The sequence below is a fragment of the Lepidothrix coronata genome, unplaced genomic scaffold (assembly GCF_001604755.1).
Source record: "Lepidothrix coronata isolate B3197 unplaced genomic scaffold, Lepidothrix_coronata-1.0 Scaffold9, whole genome shotgun sequence".
NCBI lineage: Eukaryota > Metazoa > Chordata > Aves > Passeriformes > Pipridae > Lepidothrix > Lepidothrix coronata.
The window spans coordinates 4,970,885-4,988,939 of record NW_016690189.1 but is presented as its reverse complement, the minus strand read 5'-3'; the positions used below and the strand labels follow the sequence as shown (position 1 = coordinate 4,988,939).

The window sequence follows — 18,055 nt, the reverse complement described above, 5'->3', positions numbered from 1 at the left end:
ATTAATTACATTTGAAAAGAGATGGGTTATTTTGAATGCAGTTTTGTTTGGTTTTCTACAGAACCAAACCACAGTTTCCGTATTTAAATGAAACGTATTACCTTTAACAATAATATTTGACTTTGTGTTTTCTAGCAGTTATCAGCTACCAACCCATAGCTCAGCTATAGAAACATGAACATGACACCTTTAGGAGAAACACTAAATGGAGTGATTCTGCAGTGCAGAGGAATGGTACCTTGTCTCACCACAGTGGTTCACTTTCTAAAACAGGTCTAAGAATTCTTTATGCCTTAAATCTCTTATTATATCTATGTTATGGGTTTCTGGTTTGAGCCATGGAAATAGCTGTTTTTCTGGGTACTCAAAATATGTTGTTGGTATCAAATGAAAAAGACCACATAAACTGACTACTCAGGTATCTCTGTCCTTCAGCTTAGAATTCAAACCTGGCAAAAAGAATTAGCAAAGTACTGCCAGCACAGGTTAGCTGGGGTTCCATACGTGTTTACAGATCATGTATGTCATAAAAAATGTACCATAACCAAAGAACTGTGAATGGCTATGGAATTTGCCTATATTCAGAATTAAAATAATTTATAGCACTTGAAACATGTTAGGGAAAACAATGACTAAATTACTATCATCACTCAGGGTAGGATTTAGCACACAGATTAGGACACCAATGGATATCTAGTTATCCATTCAGTATTGTCAATATTTGAAATAGTGTCTCAAAATCTGTTGAGCTGATTAGCTGTTACAGCCTGCCCCAGAACGGGGAGGGTAACCCAGGTTCTTATTAATAAATCCCTTGGGGTGGATTAGAGTGAAACAACACTGAATAATCAGTGTTTGAAAACATATATATGTAGGGTTTATTTTAGAACAATTTTGTTTCTAAGGTAAACAGGTATGTTGCCATTTTGGGTGTTATCATCTGTATCTATGATCTATAGCAATATGGTATAAAGATAACCTTTAGGGAAAATACATAAGGGAGAGAAAGGAAAAGGCAGGATAACGGTAAGGGAGAGTAAGAGGAAGAAGAGAGTGGAAAAATGTATATAATCACCGCCCACGGGGTCCAGTGATGAAAGTTGCAGCTTCCATGTCTGTCAGTTGAAGTGGTGGCCTTAATCCATTGGAGGTTGGGGGAGAGAAGCCCACACACTCAAAGAAGTTATGAGTTATTATATCCAAGGATAGTGTCATGGGCCATGCCACGAGTCTCCAACCTCTCCTGGGTCTGTGCAGAGTTCCTGTGAGGAGCATGGTGTAAAAGGATTTTTTCTGCCTTTCAGGATTAGCAGGGGGGTGGGCTTTGATGAGCCAACAGCCTCCTCTTCCCAGCCTGCAAAAGTCCCCTGACGATCCTAGAATACGTAAATTGTTAACTGTTTCAGTCTCTGACATCAGCCACCCAAACAGAGGATTAAGTTCCCCAGAGGCATCCTTTGTCATTGTAAACACTATTGGATATGCTCTTAGGCTTGAAATAACTCTTCATTTGAAAAGGATGAGTATCTCTGTAGGTTTTACATTATATCGTTTAGCAACATAAGCAGGAGTCAGATGTCCCAAAGGGTCAAAAATGGCACTAAATTCTTGTAATCTAGAATTTCACCTTAAATTTCTATTTTGCTAAACTGTTAGTGGCTGAACTGCTCTTTAACCTCCACTGACTATGCTGAATATCACATAGGTCACTTCCCTTTATGAAGGCACTTTGTGTCATTTTAGGTGCTCCAAGTTATCTGCAATATCCTCATGGATTCAGATGCAATGCAGAACCTATAGAAGAGCAGAAACCCAATGGCATGGCAGATGGAAAAATCCTTGAGAGAATTTCAGTTGACAATAGATATCTAGTGTGCAAATGAGCTGATCTCTAGTTCACACGTGAATATATACATACAGACACCTTTGTCCGCAAACAGAATCTCACTCTCAGTAAGCTTTATGGAGCTTTGGAGCTCACTCCCATGAGCTTTTTGGAGTACACTTTTTATTTTTAATATTTAAATTTGTATGGAATTCTTTTACATGAAGTGAAAGCAACAGTGCTTGGAGAGACATCTGAAAATGAGAAAATCAGCCTGGTGAATATAATAGTCTGGATCTTTAGCTGTTTGTAGATACATGCGGCTTTAGTGCCTTCAGTATCAGTATATTGATTTACATCATATGGGAGCTGACTGAGCTATGACACAAGTACTCAGTGTTTTCTGAGGTCTGCATTCTGTGATGCTGAAAATGTAATCTGTCATGTGACAGAATTAATTATCCTTAAAACTTAGGAGAGGAAAAAATAATTTAAATTATCTTTTACCCCACTTTTTTAACAGCATTTACTTACAAAAACACAGTTCTTTAATGTTTCTTAACTCTAAAATCAGGTATTTCTTGGAAAGGCCTGCCTCAAAATTATTTAAAACTAGCTAAGTCTTCAAAACATAAGAAATCAAAAGGCAGTAATTTTAATGATGAAAATAATGTTTTTAGAAAACAACATGTTCATGTTTTACTATTTAAGAGAGAAAAAAAGCTAATTTTGTAATTGGGTGTTGTTGACTTCCTAATAGTTATAAGTAGTAACTTGATAATGTGCCACTCGTAATTATAATGGCATTTACTGTTAATATTATAGCTCTACTTGTTCAGCTGTGGAATCTCAGAAAAAATTAATTCATAAAAGATCTGAAGTGATTCCTTTTACTTTTTTAATGATGTCTTCTTCATATGTTCCTGAGCGCATTATTTGTTTTTTTCCTTTATAGAACACTTAGGAGTACAAATAAAAAAAGCAGTTTTGAACTCATTATTTTACATTACTTTGTTTTCAAATGTACTTGTGCAGGTATGAAAAATAAGTGCCTGAGATGGATTCGCATTTTCCTTCAAAAGAAAAAGCTCACTTTTTGTACTCTCCATGAAGAAAGGTTTTGTGTACATTATAAAGCCACTGAGTATGGTTCAGACTAGTGACCTGAATCATTAAATGCTGTCAAAAAGGAGCAATATTTTTCTAGTGGCATCAATCAAATAGTAGTGCCCTCTGACATTATTCCTAAAGGACTTCGGAAACTATAGCAGAGAGCTATGGGATGTTTTATTATTGTACATGAATTATTGAGCAGAATTTCTGAGTGCGCAAAGGGATTACATGGTAGACCATCAGCACAAATCTTATTTTAATAATATCATACTTTTATATATATATATAGAGAGAGAGAGAGATAAACATTGTGGTTTAGAATTTCATTGCTTCATGTAGAAGCTGGATAGGATAACATAGCAAAATCTTACAGTTTTGGTCCAGGGTTTGGGGTCAGAAGACACAAAAGAATTAGACTGCAGTTTAACTCTCACAGTAAAGCTCAGTAATTCATAGCTTTAATGATTTCTAACCGAAAATACTATGGCCAGGATACAAATGCATTTTGCCTATTAATGAAAAAAAAATTAAATAAACTCTGAAGACATGCCCCAATTTTTGCTCAGTGCTAAACACACTCTTGATGTCGCTCAAATACAAAGTCAGAGATAGCAGTAAAAGCGTCTTCTAACTTTTATGACCTTTCCAGCTCTTTAGCTTGATCCAGTGCTGAGATGGTTTCTAATTTATACCAGCTGAAGGGCTACTTAGATCTTGCCTTTCTTCAACTCTGGCATTTGTCCAGAAACAACTAGAAGTAACATGTCGTGAAAAATGTTCAGTATCATTTTTACAGCCCCAGAGAGATCCTTCTGCATTCTAGCATTCAAGATCTCCCTAAGGACATTTTCCTGCACTTAATTTAAGCTGGTGGACTAGAAGCTAAACCCAGTACATTTTTTATATCAGGATAACTTCAAGATATGAAAAACTTTGATCAATAACATAATATTTTAGCTCTCCAAATATAATTTTTGCCTATGATTAGCCATTTTTTTTTCTGTTAGATAACATAACATTTATGACATCTATTTGTATTTGTAATTGGAAACCTGGCTGCCACAGGAAATGATGTGTCATGAGACAATTAATCTTGTGGGGTAAAAATTCACTTTCCCTTATGGCAGATAACATCCAAAAGTACTCTTGTTTTCTTATACTGGAATTCCATCGTTAGTGGAATAGTGAAAAGATGTTGATATCCTGAAGACTTCTGGCAAAGAGAAACACATAGGCAGGGACTACAAAATGGTCATGAAAACATGTAATATTGCCATTTGAATGAATTTTATCTCTACCTTGATTAAATCTAATAACTACTCATTAATTCTATTACCTTCTTCAGGTCAAGGGTTTTTAGGAATGATTTAGGTAGCCAGATTTTGAATAAAAAGAACAAAGTTTAGTGCTAAACAATGTATTAGAATTCAGTAGGACTAGATTTTATGAATATATAAAATATTCATAAAATAATATATGAATATATATAATGAATATATGAATATATAAAAAAAAACCACAAAATGAATGGCAAAATATATGATTAACCCCAGGTACCTAGCATTGCCATTAAGTGATAATTATGTAAGTTTTCCATAGACATTTTTTACAGTTTTCTGTGCTTTCTATTGATTTTTTTTTTTTTGTTTTGTTGTTTTTTTTTTTTTTTTGTTTTGGGAGGTTTCAAAAGGGTTGTTTTTTTTTAAAAAAAACAGTAAGAGCCAAGTCTTTTATATGTGCTTTCATAAAAGAAGGGTAATATGCCTATTCTTCTTGGTATGATGATAATTCCCATTAGACATTCTAGCAGTGCAGTATCTGCACAGAAGGGGAAGTGGACCCTTTCTGACAACTTTTCCCCAAAAATATCAAGCAGGTGATTGTTTTTCTACTCCTTGGAACAGTTACTACTTGAAGTAGACTAACTCTGACTACTTAATTGATAAAGTAACATCGATTAATAGATTAAAAACAGTAAGCATTTTTAATCTTTTTATACAAGCTGTAATAATCGAATAGTATTTTGAGTCATATAAAATAATTATACAGTTGTACACTACTCCAATTAGCCAAAATAATTTATTGAGAAATTGTTTTCTACATGTATGTTTATATGAATATATTGTAAGTAAAATTTAATGAATGTTTTTCTAAATTATGTCAAAAAATGTTCAAATTAAGAGGATTCAAAGATATCAAAAACCAGGGCCTTTTTCCACTCTCACACCAAGTTTCTCCATTGCCCGAAAGATAACTTGTGAAATCTTTGGTAAAATATTGCTTTGAAACAATATAAAGAATGTCAGGTTTTCACTTTTTCTTTCCTGAAGTTTATAATTTAAAAAATAAAATTTAAAATAATATCTATATACTATCTTTTTTGCACAAAGATAAAATCAAAGTGTTATCAAATGGTTGGATTAAAAGCAATAGCAGCTATTTTTATATTAAATTTACAATAAATGAAAATCACTACATTTAGTAACTTGCTTATGGTTTCCAGTTCAATTGTCATACTCAAATCTCTGACTTGAATTTATATGCTTGATTTGGTTTGTAGTCCCACCTGGGTTTTTTCAATACTAAGCCTGTATGTGTATAAGTATATTAGCTTATTTGTTCCTAAAGTTACCCTAGGTCTGCTATACAATGCAATGGTAAAAAAACAAAACATGAATAGTCATAACCTGCTACAACTCTGCCTGTTTATTTCAGTGGATGGATTTTTTTTTTTCCTGTGGTAGTCGAGCATTAACAGTCTGGGAAATATTATAAAAGAAAGAATGTGGCTTACAGATGTGCTTCAAAATAAGTGTTAATCTGACTCTTCCATGATTATTGAAATTTAAGGCAGACTGTGAAAAAGTAACATTCACTGAAGTATAATATTTGCAATGGCAAAAAGAGCCCTGTTACACATTCACTTGAATAACCTTAGGATAATAATATTAATAAAAGATGTGTCTGAAATCAGCACATTGACTTGCTTAGTTTATTTCTTTTCTTGATCTCTGAAAAGTTTCAGGTTGCTTTTTTATGTTTCTATCTATGCCCTGAGGGTTTCCTAACAAAAAATAAGGCAAGTCTGTTTAATCTTGAATTGTATCCAAAAGGCACTGGACAGGTAGTTGTAACCCACTTCCAGGAATGTCATGAAATGTTGCCGCTGGTTGTATAATGAACTTCTATTTATGTCATTGACGGTAGCTATAATCTGACAGGGAAAGAAACCTCTTTTTTCTCTGATTTCATTTTTGTATGAAGAAAGAAAAAAGAAGAGAAGAAGGTGTTATCAAGAAAAAGAAACAATGAGAAATTTTTCTTAATGTACATGTGGAACTGTATTTGCTTACACACTGCAGTTTTAAGGTTGCAATGTAAGAGTGTGCAATTTTACAGAAATTATGGAGAAAAGTTAAAATTGAGTGATTGGAAGAAAGCATTAAAACCAACTAGCAATAGGTCAATATTAGCATATTTTGTGTCTGGGGAAAGGCAAGTTAACACACATGGCATTTTGGAAGCAGTCACGACTTGACAGGTAGTAAACCACAGGCTAAACTCAGGAAGAAGAGAAAATGCTATTCAGAATTGTATGTTTTACAATGCCAATTTTTATGGATCACCTATTAAATTTCTTCATTTGATAACCTTTATTAAAGAATCTTTTAGAAACTAATCCCATTTGCCATTTTCAAATAAAACTTCCCTTGACCTCAATGTCTGAGCGTATACTCAGTTAAAATCTCCACTCTCTGACTTATTCAAGTTGCTGTATGCTAGCAAAGCATACAATTGAACTGGATTTCATATCTGTCTCCCAGTAAGAATCACAGAACAGTTTGCTTCAAAAACATTAGCAAATAATTATTGCAAAACAAACAATAGAAAATTACTACTTATAGCTATGGACTCGTGAACATCAATGTGAAAATAACTATATATTTAAAAACTGTCTCCAAACATACCCTACAGTGGTTCACTGTTGTTTCTACCTAAAATCATTTGTCACAGTTGTTAAACGTGCTTTCTGATCTTGATGGAGACTTAATCAAATTGCCTATTCCAAGAGTCAGCTCTACAGAAAAATGTTTGTGTTATGTAGGACAGCTTTAGGATCTGTTATCCAGGTAGATGCCGTCCAGGTAGGTTGCTTTCCCTCTGATAAATAGAAGAGTCTACAAGAAGTTTCCTAGACAGGGTACTCTGAAAAACGCAGATCAGACAATTCAGGATTTGAGAGTGAAATAGACTTCCTGTAGATTGCAAAGTAGTTCCAGGGGCTATAGCAACTTCTGTGTACAGAAATGTAGTGCAATTAAAATCTTCATTTTATCATGGTTTAAATTTGATAGTTCATTCCAGTTTAACAGAGTAACTCCTTTAGTGATTCCATTTATTACTGGCATACTGCTTTTGGAGATGATTACTATGCCGATATTTTTCTGCTATGATCTTATCCAAATGAACCTCTTTCTGTATCATTTGCAGTTAGCTTTGTATCAGATCAATCACAAGATGACTGACAGTCATAAGGAAGGAACAAGAAAAATTATTTTAATAAGTTAAAATAAAAAGTACAGTAAAAAGTTCCTGTAGAGCTGAACACAAACCACAAAAATATGGATATCTCTATCTATATCTCTATCTGTATGAATAAAGAGAATACAAGATACAAAGGAGAATAAACCTTACAAATAGACTGAGAAGTGTAGGCAAGGGATGGCATAAAAAGAATTTTAAGAAAGAGGTAAACATGTGTTGTGAGTTAACCCTGTCTAATAGTCAAATAAATGCCCATCCAGCCAGTCACCCACTCTCGCCCTGTGACACAGGGCCACAAAACACAATGAGAAAGATGATGGATCCAGATGAAGACAGGAAGATTGCTTATCAAGTACTTTCTTGAGAACAGATTCAACTTGAGGAAAATTAATTGAATTTATGGCCAATTAAAACAGTAGTAGAAACAAGAGTAGTGAGAAATTAGAACAAAAATATTAAGATGCTGCTTTCCTTCCTCTTTCATAGGCTCAGCACTCAACTTCACTCCACTTCCAGCTTCAACACCTCCTACCCCAAGGGGCTCAGGGGGATGGGGAGCAGTCAATAACAACTCCCGTCTACTCCTCCTTCCTGCTCATATTTTTCCTCTGCTTCAGTACCTAGAGTAACTCCTTCTTCTCTGACCATAAAACAAGTTCCCTCTTGTTTCCTCTCCTGTTTTCCAGTTGTTTTTTTTTCCTCACTCTGCTCACTGGCATTTTCCCCCATCTTAAATGCATTTCCCTGAGGTGCCACCACCACAGGTCCCTCCTCACAGAGGCCCCTGCAACTCCCACTGCCAGTGCCAGGGCACCTGGACAATATGTAGTAAAAGTTGAACAGGTATAAAAATGATGGGACTGAGACAGATGTAGTGATGAAGCATACTGGCAGATTTGGAACAAAAAATAACGAGTCCTCTTAAGGTTTTTTTTATGGTTAGTGTATCAAAAAGATAAACAGCAACAAATGTTTTACATAGGAGGCAACCAAGGTAATTGAAGGCTAATTGCCAGTGGCTATTTTTAAACCTATTAAAAATGCATCTGTAGGTGCTATGAAATGAATGTGTTTCTTCGTGCATCCAGATGGAAACAAATATCTCAAACACAATGAAGACAAAACAAAGGAGAAAGAAAACATGCAAAAACTTCTGACCAAGAAGATCAATACACCTGTTTTCAGTTCTTCCAAAACTCTCTTGATTTCCGCAATGATTTGCTCCATGCTTTTGTGTTCTTTAATAAAATTGTATTTTATTAACAGCGGATAAATAACTAGGACATATTCCCTGGTATATTTTGTAATTATAATACCTGTGAGGATGAGAGAAATAGGAAGCACACCTTTTTTTGAAAATCATAGGAATATTTAGTTTTCATGCTTATTGAGAAAAAAATTAAAATTAGGAATATTAGGCTCAAAAATACGTGAAAAATCAAGTGGTGACTTGAAATGTTTTTATCTTTCCTGCAGAAAATAACCTCTTATGGAGTTTTCAGAACTTCCCCTGACTGGCAGCTGCTGGAGAGCAAAGACTAGGTGCACAGTCAGACACCTCATCTTTTAGGTCAGATAATTTTTTTTAGATTCATCATTTAGATTCATTTATTTTGTTATTGATCAAACATAGCTTTAATTTTATAATTTTAAATATTAATATTGTTTATTGTTCTGAATTCTGATTTTTTTAATCAAATGCCATTCAGTAAAATTATCTGAAGTTTATTAATTAAGTAGGTAAAGTCAGATTATTTAACATATGCCAAGTGATCCCTTTCTCCAGCAAAATTTTGGGAATAAATTTTTTCATATTCAGAAAATGAAATCTTTATTTTTGCTTTCCTGTTATCTGTCATGCACTGGCTTTGGGGGAACAGTTTTCCAAATAGCTAAAGTCTGTTTAATTTTGTTTCTAAATAAAAGGTAATTATTGTCCAAGTCTGCATCAGCCATTTAAGATTTAACTTTTTCCTTGAGCTATGGTTTGCCACGGACTGTATCATAGGAATGATGAAATATAACAAAAAAACCCAAATTTTCTTTTGCTATTTCCAAACTATGAAATCAATGTAAGTTATATTGTAGGGTCTACCATAGGATATATAGAGATATCCACTGTTGGCTCTGGAGGAAAATGCTTCAGGAATATAGTAGACTGATGTTTGATGTGAATTTACCACCTAAAAATATCATAAAAATACTCTATTCTTATTGTAAATCTGACTTGATAGGAATTACACAGTGCAACTTCAGGGTTTATATGCCTTTGGTTAGGCAATTTCCATCAATAAAGCACACACTTTGGAAAAAAAAGGTAGGTTTTCCACAGGAATAGATTTTTGTTGTGATCAGCAGTGATTTATTCCTGAGGCATAGCTTCTCTCCCATCTCTGTTTTACCTCAGGCTTCTGTCAGAATCAAGTAGTTTCAAACCCTACAGCAGAAATTTAAGAGATGGTTCAAGCAGAATGGTTTCTCTCAGTATTTGATTGTTGGTAGCCGAGATTTCTGGGTTTGTATTTAACTTCCTTTAGGTATTTATGTCAAAAAATATGGCATATAAATAACAAGAGATTCTAAGGATATTGATCTTTATAATTATGGTGCTTAGCTGTCATCTTCTCAATATGGTTGGAAGATCATCAAACACATTTTCCAGCCTGGCCTGAGGTCCAATTCAGCTCATCATTATTTTTGACTCTCTCTGCCTTTTTCCCATGCACAAGTGGAAATAGCTGCCCAAGTTATGTTTTCTTCTGCTTTTTTTTCAAAGCCTGACAGAAAATCAAGCTTCCAGTGGGCAAATAGGGTTCTTCTGCCAAGGGGTTAGCAAGCAGTTACTGAGAAAGACATGGACAGCAGGCATCGCCAGGAGGGTATTTCTCAGCAAGGGGGAATGACAACCAAGAAAAATGTCCTGAATCAGAATTGAGGACATGGATTAACTATTTAGAGGTGAGATTCCTATGTGAAAACTATGCAAGCTCTTTATAGGCTATTGCTTAAATACTGTAATCTTGTTCTCAAGGGTTTTTTCTGCATACTTTGTTCTAAGGGCTTATATTTTATGCTTGGACACAAATTCAAATGCTTCTCTAGTACCGTAATTTACTTAAATTGATAGCTAAATGTGTTTGTCTTTTGATTGTTCTGTTCTGTTTCTTACATAGTGTTTAGATAATCTATTTCTGTGATGTACCAGGTATGCTTCATCTAATAAAATTCTACAATATTTAGGTATCATTACGCATGTAGACAGATTGCACATATAGAGAAGATGCATATATAGAACAAGGTGTGACTAATATTTACTCCAAAGTATTAGCTTTTGTTCTGTAATGTGTTAATATCCATCAAACTAAATTATTAGTAACATTTTAGTAGAATACAAGGCAAATACATATGTAACAATGTCACAGGAAATAATATTATCTCTGTTGGAAGCTTGGTTTGCATGAAAACAGGAAAGACCTTTAATAAATGGAAGACTTATCCAGCAGTAATCTTAGAGTAAGACAAGAAGGACACTCATACTACTGCAAATATTTGTCAAAGCTGTCTGATTCATCCTCCATGGACAACAAATGCTTTTAAGAATTCCCTGTGATGCACGTGTAAAATATCAGCTTCCCAGTTCCCACTGCTATCAGTCAGATTCTTCTACATCTCAGAATCAAACCCAACGGCAGTAGCTTCAGCCTTTTTTTTTTGTCAAAAAGAAAAAAAAAAGGATAAATTTAGCTAATTCAGAATATGCTTTCATGAAATGAACCCAATTAACCTGCCTGTAGTACATTTGATATTATTTCCAAGTCCATTCAGTGAAGCTTGTCACTAGTTTAAAATTCTATATCCATTTGGGAAGTATTAAAAAGTGCTTAGGTTTGCTTCATAATAAGTCAAATTCCCATTAAATTGCTGTTTTAAGTCTCCTTCAGCTATTTCTTATATTAAAAATAATTCTGAATTAAGTGTATGAGAATAGAAGAGAATGCATTTTTTCTTAATCATTTTTTGTTCTTCATTATCCATGTACATTAATGGAGTTTTAATTTGTTGTAACACTGAACTTTTACACTTCATTAAATCTATGTGCCAATAATTACGGGCCTTATTGATTTCTTGTCTTTTTAGCTATTCAAGAGCTCTTCAGGGTTTGTCTCCCCCTGGATTGTTTTTCTCACATTGAGATGTCGCTGCTAATCTTTCAAAAGAGAGGTTGAAAACATTTCAGCTTTCTGTAATACATTCTCATCTTCTTTACCATGTTGCAATTAATTAGATGAACTCACAAGATTTTTTCCCATGCATAGAATAATTTAGAATTTTCTATGATGATTTTTCTTTAGCAATAGATTAAAAAAAATCTCAGTGGTCTTACAATATGCAACAGAGTACATTTGTAGCGCAACGATTTAGTTTTTTACATTAATTCAGAGCAAAATAACCCAGTCAGACAGATAAGGATTGCACAGATAAGGATTAATATTCAAAACCAAGGAAAGGATTTAAACTGCCAAAACAGAATGCAGGCAGATAATAGTTCCCTATATACAAAGAACTGATTTCTTTTAGTTTATTGACAACTTAATCATGTAAGTGTCTAAACTCACTAGGCATAGCTGATTTGACCTAGAAGCTTCATAGAAGTACAATTACATACTGCAAAAGTCTAGAGCAAATCAAACCCAAGCATGCTGGAAACTAAACCCGTCTACAGCATGTGAGATCTAAAAGCTTGACAGACTAGAGCTGGTTTTTTGGAGGATTTAGAACTTTTTAGGGCATATTAACATGCTAAGCTTACTGTGTGGTTTTGTTACTACTTTTGCGTCCTTTTTTTGTGTTTTGTTTTTGGTTTTTTGTTGTTGTTGTTGGTTGGTTGGTTGTTTTTGTTTGTTGTTTGGGTTTTTTATGTTATGTAACTGTGTAACTCAGAAAGATACCTTGCTACAAACATGTATGTTATCTAACTTCTACTAAAGTTTGGAAGTATATCACTTTGAAGTGAAAGCGTATATTTAGCAAATTTACTGAGGACTGAAAATTCTTAGATCTGCCCTTCTTAACCTAAATCTTCATACCCAGTGCTCATGACCCTTACTTTTTGAACACAAGTCTCCTTACCTGTACACTTTCAAATCCCAGGCTATCACAAAATCTGATCTGTCCTTTCTTAATAATTGAATCTTTTTGTCCATGTTCAATCAGATCCTTCCATATTTTTTTCTTTCAAATCAAATCAAGAAACAATTGCACCCTGATACATTCTCGGACCCTGATATTTCAGGTTAAAGCCACAGAGTAGTACAGGGCTCTTAAGCAAAAGGTAGGGAAATGTGTTACAAAGTCTCACACTTGAATTTCAAAACTCCATAATGACTGTGTTTTGATACATAAACCAGTATTTGATTTCTTATGAGGCAGATTAAATCAGTATTCAGGATGCATTTTCTTTAAGTTCTATAGAAAATGCTGTTTAATATCTTAACAGATGCAACTTCATGGGCTCAGTTGATTATCAGGTATGGAATACTTGATAATAATGGCATTGTATTGCTTAGGACAATGGCAGTGATGTCTGATATCATTTGCCCAGGGCTGCCCCTTCAAATCCAGCCCAGTTTACTAGTGTTAGAATATCATCATTTTACAAATACCCCCATGCAGTCCAGTATTAAGTTCTTTGTCATTCTCAATTGTTTCCCTCATGGACAGATATGCAGATCATAATTGGCAGTTTTACTGGCAAATCAGAAGAGGCCGAAGACTGAGCAATAAGGGAAGATAAAAACTCTGGTATCTTTAGATGCCATATTTCCTCTTTGTGTTTTGATTCCATGTGGGCTAACAGTTTAGAAGATAAGAATTTTCTTTTGAATGTATATTTATCTCCTTCATTCCCACAGCCATTCTAAAGAAATTCTCTCTAGAGCAATTAGAAATTATATGAAAAAGATTAAAAATCTTTCTGAATGTTAACAACAAGAACTAAGCAAGATCAAATGATTATTTGGTCTTCAAATCAAGTGGATATTGAGCACTACAGAGTATAATAATAGAACCATTAATTTTTTAATGCAACAAAAATATTGCCTTTTTTTCCTCTACAACTCACAAGGAAAAGTAAGAGATTTTAAATTTTTCAAATGGGGAGATTAATAGAGATTTTTTTTAAATGGGATATGTGCTTTAGCTTACTCCACTAAATGTCACATTTCCTCAGTTTTCAGAAATCAAAACACACAAGAAACTTCCAGAAAGTCCATGTAGCCAGACAAGACTCCAGTGGTGCTATATTTATAATTAAACTAGAAACACTGATAGGTGTTTTTTAAGAAAACCTTTTTAAGAAGATATCTTCTTTAAGAGGATTATTTTCAAGTAATTATTTGTCCATTGTTTTATTTTAAAAATATTATAAAGACAATATTATAAAATTACCTGAAGTCAATTTCTTTTCTACCTATGAACCTAACTGTCCTTAGGAAGTTGGAAATTAGATTGTACCAAAATATTTATAGAAAAACATGTGTTGGGAAATATAGTGTTTTGTTATCATATAAGTAAATATAAAAATAATGTCTTAATATTTTTCCTAGTATAATCCCCCTCGTCAGAACTGGACTGTCTGATCTTTAATTCACCAGGTACTGCTTTTCTCCCTTTATTAATGAGACATAGTATATCTTTTCTTCACCTAATCTCAGTGTTCTCTTTCTTACAAGGATCTTTCTAATCTCCTTAAGACGTAAGAATAAAAATTCAAAGATAGGTTGGGCTTTTTTTTTTTCAGGATTCATGAGTAAAATACTATGAGATCTTTATCTTTAAATAATTTATTAGAATTAGGTTTAATCTGTTCTTTCTTCTGATATCTATTTCTATCCTTTCAATCTTTCTTTTTTTTTTTTTTTTTTTTAATTCACATGTTTATTTTGGGTGTCTGGCCATAGCATTTTCTGTAAAACACAGAGGGAAAAAGGTTTCTGTCTCCCTCCCTGATAGGTAACAGAACTAGACTTCTTCTTAGTGTGTACTGTATTATCATCTCTAACCTCTATGTTTTTAATGTTCTCAAAGAATTGTAACTCTTTTTTCTCCTTAACATTCTGACTTTATCCTTGCATGCCTACTTGCCCTATAACTTCATAGTCATCTGTAGTAATATGTGATTGCATCTATTTTGTGAGTGACCTTTTTGATTTCAGTGTCATCAAACTATTACTGGAGCAGTCAAATATACCTCTTCTTGTAATTCACAACTTACCTGTGCTTATTTTATACACAACATTCTTGTGCCCGTTTTATTCTTCATTCACCTTATTTCTTGTACCTCATGCTGACTTCCTATTCCTTAAAAAAACATCAACAACACATTTTAAGAATATACTGAGCTGTTTACTGTGTTGTATTTTTCAAAAAGAAGATTTAAACATTGATTCCAGCTAGACTTCTAAGATTTGTATTTCTATCATATTGTATCTGTAGGAGTGGAGTGGAATCAACAAGAATCGATGAGAGTTTGAATTTCCTGAAAGCTACATTCCCATTACCAAGGAAGTTTGAGATCTGGGTTTTGTAGTAGTTGAATCTTTTGCTACAGTCAGAGTTGTCTTCTGGTCATTAAAGTTAGGGTAAATCCACTTGCATTTGTCCCACATGCGCATTGATGTTTCTGTAATCAAATATGGTCTCATAGAATTTATCTGCTAAAAATGGAGAGTCTTTTCAGATAAAAATTTTTCAATTCTCTGACAATCATGATGGAAAATACTACTACAGCATTAATTTCTTGCATTTAATATATATGACTGGGATGAATATAGGATAAAATTTAACTCATTAGTTTACATAACTGCAGTCACTACAAGGATAAAAATCCCTGTATAATATTAAGCACTAAATGAAGCAGAGGAAACAAGAACAGCATTAAATTACAGAATACAAATAGCAATGTTGTTAATTACATTTTAATTCAACTGTCTTACTTTGCATTAAAGTTGCACCTGTGGGAAGATTACATTAGCATCTCTTTCACACCAGATTGAAAAAAAAAACCCCACAACCAAGTTACTTTTCTATCAAGCAGCCCAGAACAAAACGAACACAAAAAATATTGAACAATGTGCCATTATTTTATCTTCTGCAACCTGAAAATGACTCTAAGCTGTTCAAGCATAAGCACTTAATATGTATACTCAGTTTTGAACTTTTAAATGTCATTTACCATTCTGCTTTTTGTAAAATAGTCATTAGTGGAGCCAGAATGAAACATAGGATGCTTTCCAGACAAAACTTTCACCTTTGAATGAAACATAGGATGCTTTCCAGACAAAACTTTCACCTTTGAATAATGTTATTATAGTTGTTATCTTTTCCTGAATGATTTCTGGAAAATGGTGGGTTGTTTAAAAAGTATATGATTTGATCACAGACAGTGTTTCTGGGAAATCCTGGGAAATAAAATAGTAAGGAAAATTTAGTCTGATTTTTTCAGCCTATGAAACTTAAACTTTCCTTGTTGAGAGAAAATGACTACAGAAGAATGCATTCTCTTTATCAAGTGTGAGTCCATATTGCCTCATATTCTGAGCTCCAGACCACTTCAGAGTGAGGGAAGATTGTCAGGACCTTAATGCCAGCTCCACTCCTCTTTCAGGTGCACGGCCCAGAACTGACCTAAAAAAGCCCGCTATGCTACAGCCCAATACATAGAAGATACTTTTAGTTTTGAAGTCTTATACTGGACATCAGTGTCAGCGTTTGGGCAGTGGAAGCTGAAGGGCCCAAGGAAAATGCATGGCAAGAAGAAGGGGAGTTTAGACAGTTTATATCTTCATTTCTCAACACATGAGTCAGGAATTAAAAGCAAATATTTACTGGTTACAAATTAAATTAAGTAAAATTTCCCAAATCAAGACTATTTTTACCAGCAACAAAGCTCATATTATGTTAAGGCCAAATCAAAAAGGCGAATGGAAAAAGGTATGGTCATGAGACTTGGCATGCTTGAGCCTAGCCATATTGCCTTTTGACAATGTAATTGGAGGTTCATTATTCTATGGATTTGCTACATAAGTAATCAGAAACAACCTCTATTAATAATTAATTAGTAGTCATGCTAATATTCACTGGTGTTTGTTCTCCTGAGTGGTTATCAAAGAGCAAATTATAGTACAGCTTTTAGAACAACTGCAGTTTTCACTAGCACTTGGGGAAAGCACAGTACAAAGTTTCATACTAAATCACACAGTGATTTAGTATGAATACTTTTTCTGATCTACTTCCATGAGTAGCTATGGTGCTCTTCATTAGCTCTAATATAACATTAATACCAGCAAATGACAGTAGATTCTAGTGTGTTATCACTGATGGATGCAGAGGTGTGATCGCGGATGTAAAAACAAACTTTTTTTTCCCCTACTCTGGATAACTCAGCATTTCTTGAAGTAACATTGAAACACCCATCTCCATGTCTCTTCAGATGTGGTCGGATTTTAGCAGTTCATTACATGGGTACCACAGATGAAATATGTGATTATTATTTCAGTTGAGTTTATAGCACGTTCCAAGCACATTTGGAATCACAAAAATAAGTTGAATGCTATCTTCAAGACTGAGGTATCACTAAACCACTTACTTCAGCACTTGAAAAACTGTCAATTTTTTTAAATTACAATGTTCACTTAATAATAAGATACACGTAAGCTAAGAAAATATATGAAGACATCCTGGTTAGGTGCCTCTACTATTGATTTTATCAGCACTTATATGTGCTCAGCATCAAGAATACAAATGAAGGCTGTTGATTGTCTTCATATCTTTCATTTTGAATAAGTGCACAAATTAAAACTAAACCATACTATGTTTAACATTTCAGAAACTAGGTGGTCTGGGATAACATTCTACAGACTCTTTTTATTTTGGTGTTAGCTCTAATTCAAGATATGTGGCTAAACAGCATTGCTAGCCAATAAATTTCTTTTACAAAATTAAATAAAATACTGGTCCTACCCTAACTTCTGGTAAGTCATACTCAAATGGGGAGCTATCAACACAGAAACAAGGATTGAGCAAATGGAACAGCCATAACACTTCACTAATCCTGGAGTTGCCTCCTGTCTCATGACTGAAACTAATGTGCAATATACTTTAGGAAAACATGCTCATTTTTCCTCATGGGAAATACTTTGCCTTCCTATCTGCAGCAGAACATGTCGACTTCTTGTTCACCAATTATGGAATTAAAGAGCAACTCACTGTTCCCTCAGGATAAGTGAAAACTTTTGTCTATATTACTATCATACTAGTTATATATTAGGGGCCAAGCCAGGAGCGAACAGGCAGTAGTGATGAGAGTGAAAAGACAGTTGAGGTATTTCCTAATTTTTGACTGCTTGACTTTCAGCAGTAATACTGAATTTTTAATGCAATTTTGTTTATAATAGTAAGAAATTGGATTAGTTTACTTGTTTGTGTGTCTATTAGCTGTCTTTTCAAAGCAGAGAATCAAATCAAAAGTCCTTTTATTTGTTTTTCTTCTTTTCTCTTTAGAGTGATGTTCCT

General features: G+C 33.9%; 1 protein-coding gene across 4 annotated transcripts in view; it reads left to right on the top strand.

Annotated features, from left to right (window-relative positions):
- The window catches only part of MGAT4C (MGAT4 family member C), a 344,696-nt gene that overhangs the window by 279,241 nt on the left and 47,400 nt on the right, over nucleotides 1-18,055 (top strand). For 2 of the 4 annotated variants that reach the window (XM_017804500.1, XM_017804499.1), the window contains exons 1-2: nucleotides 8,959-9,053; nucleotides 10,260-10,441. The exons of 1 other annotated variant lie outside the window; for it this stretch is intronic. The gene's annotated coding sequence lies outside the window, so the exon portion shown is untranslated. Of the gene's footprint in view, nucleotides 1-8,958; nucleotides 9,054-10,259; nucleotides 10,442-14,088; nucleotides 14,137-18,055 lie in introns of those variants that run through there. One more of the 4 variants, XM_017804498.1, reaches the window with a different exon arrangement.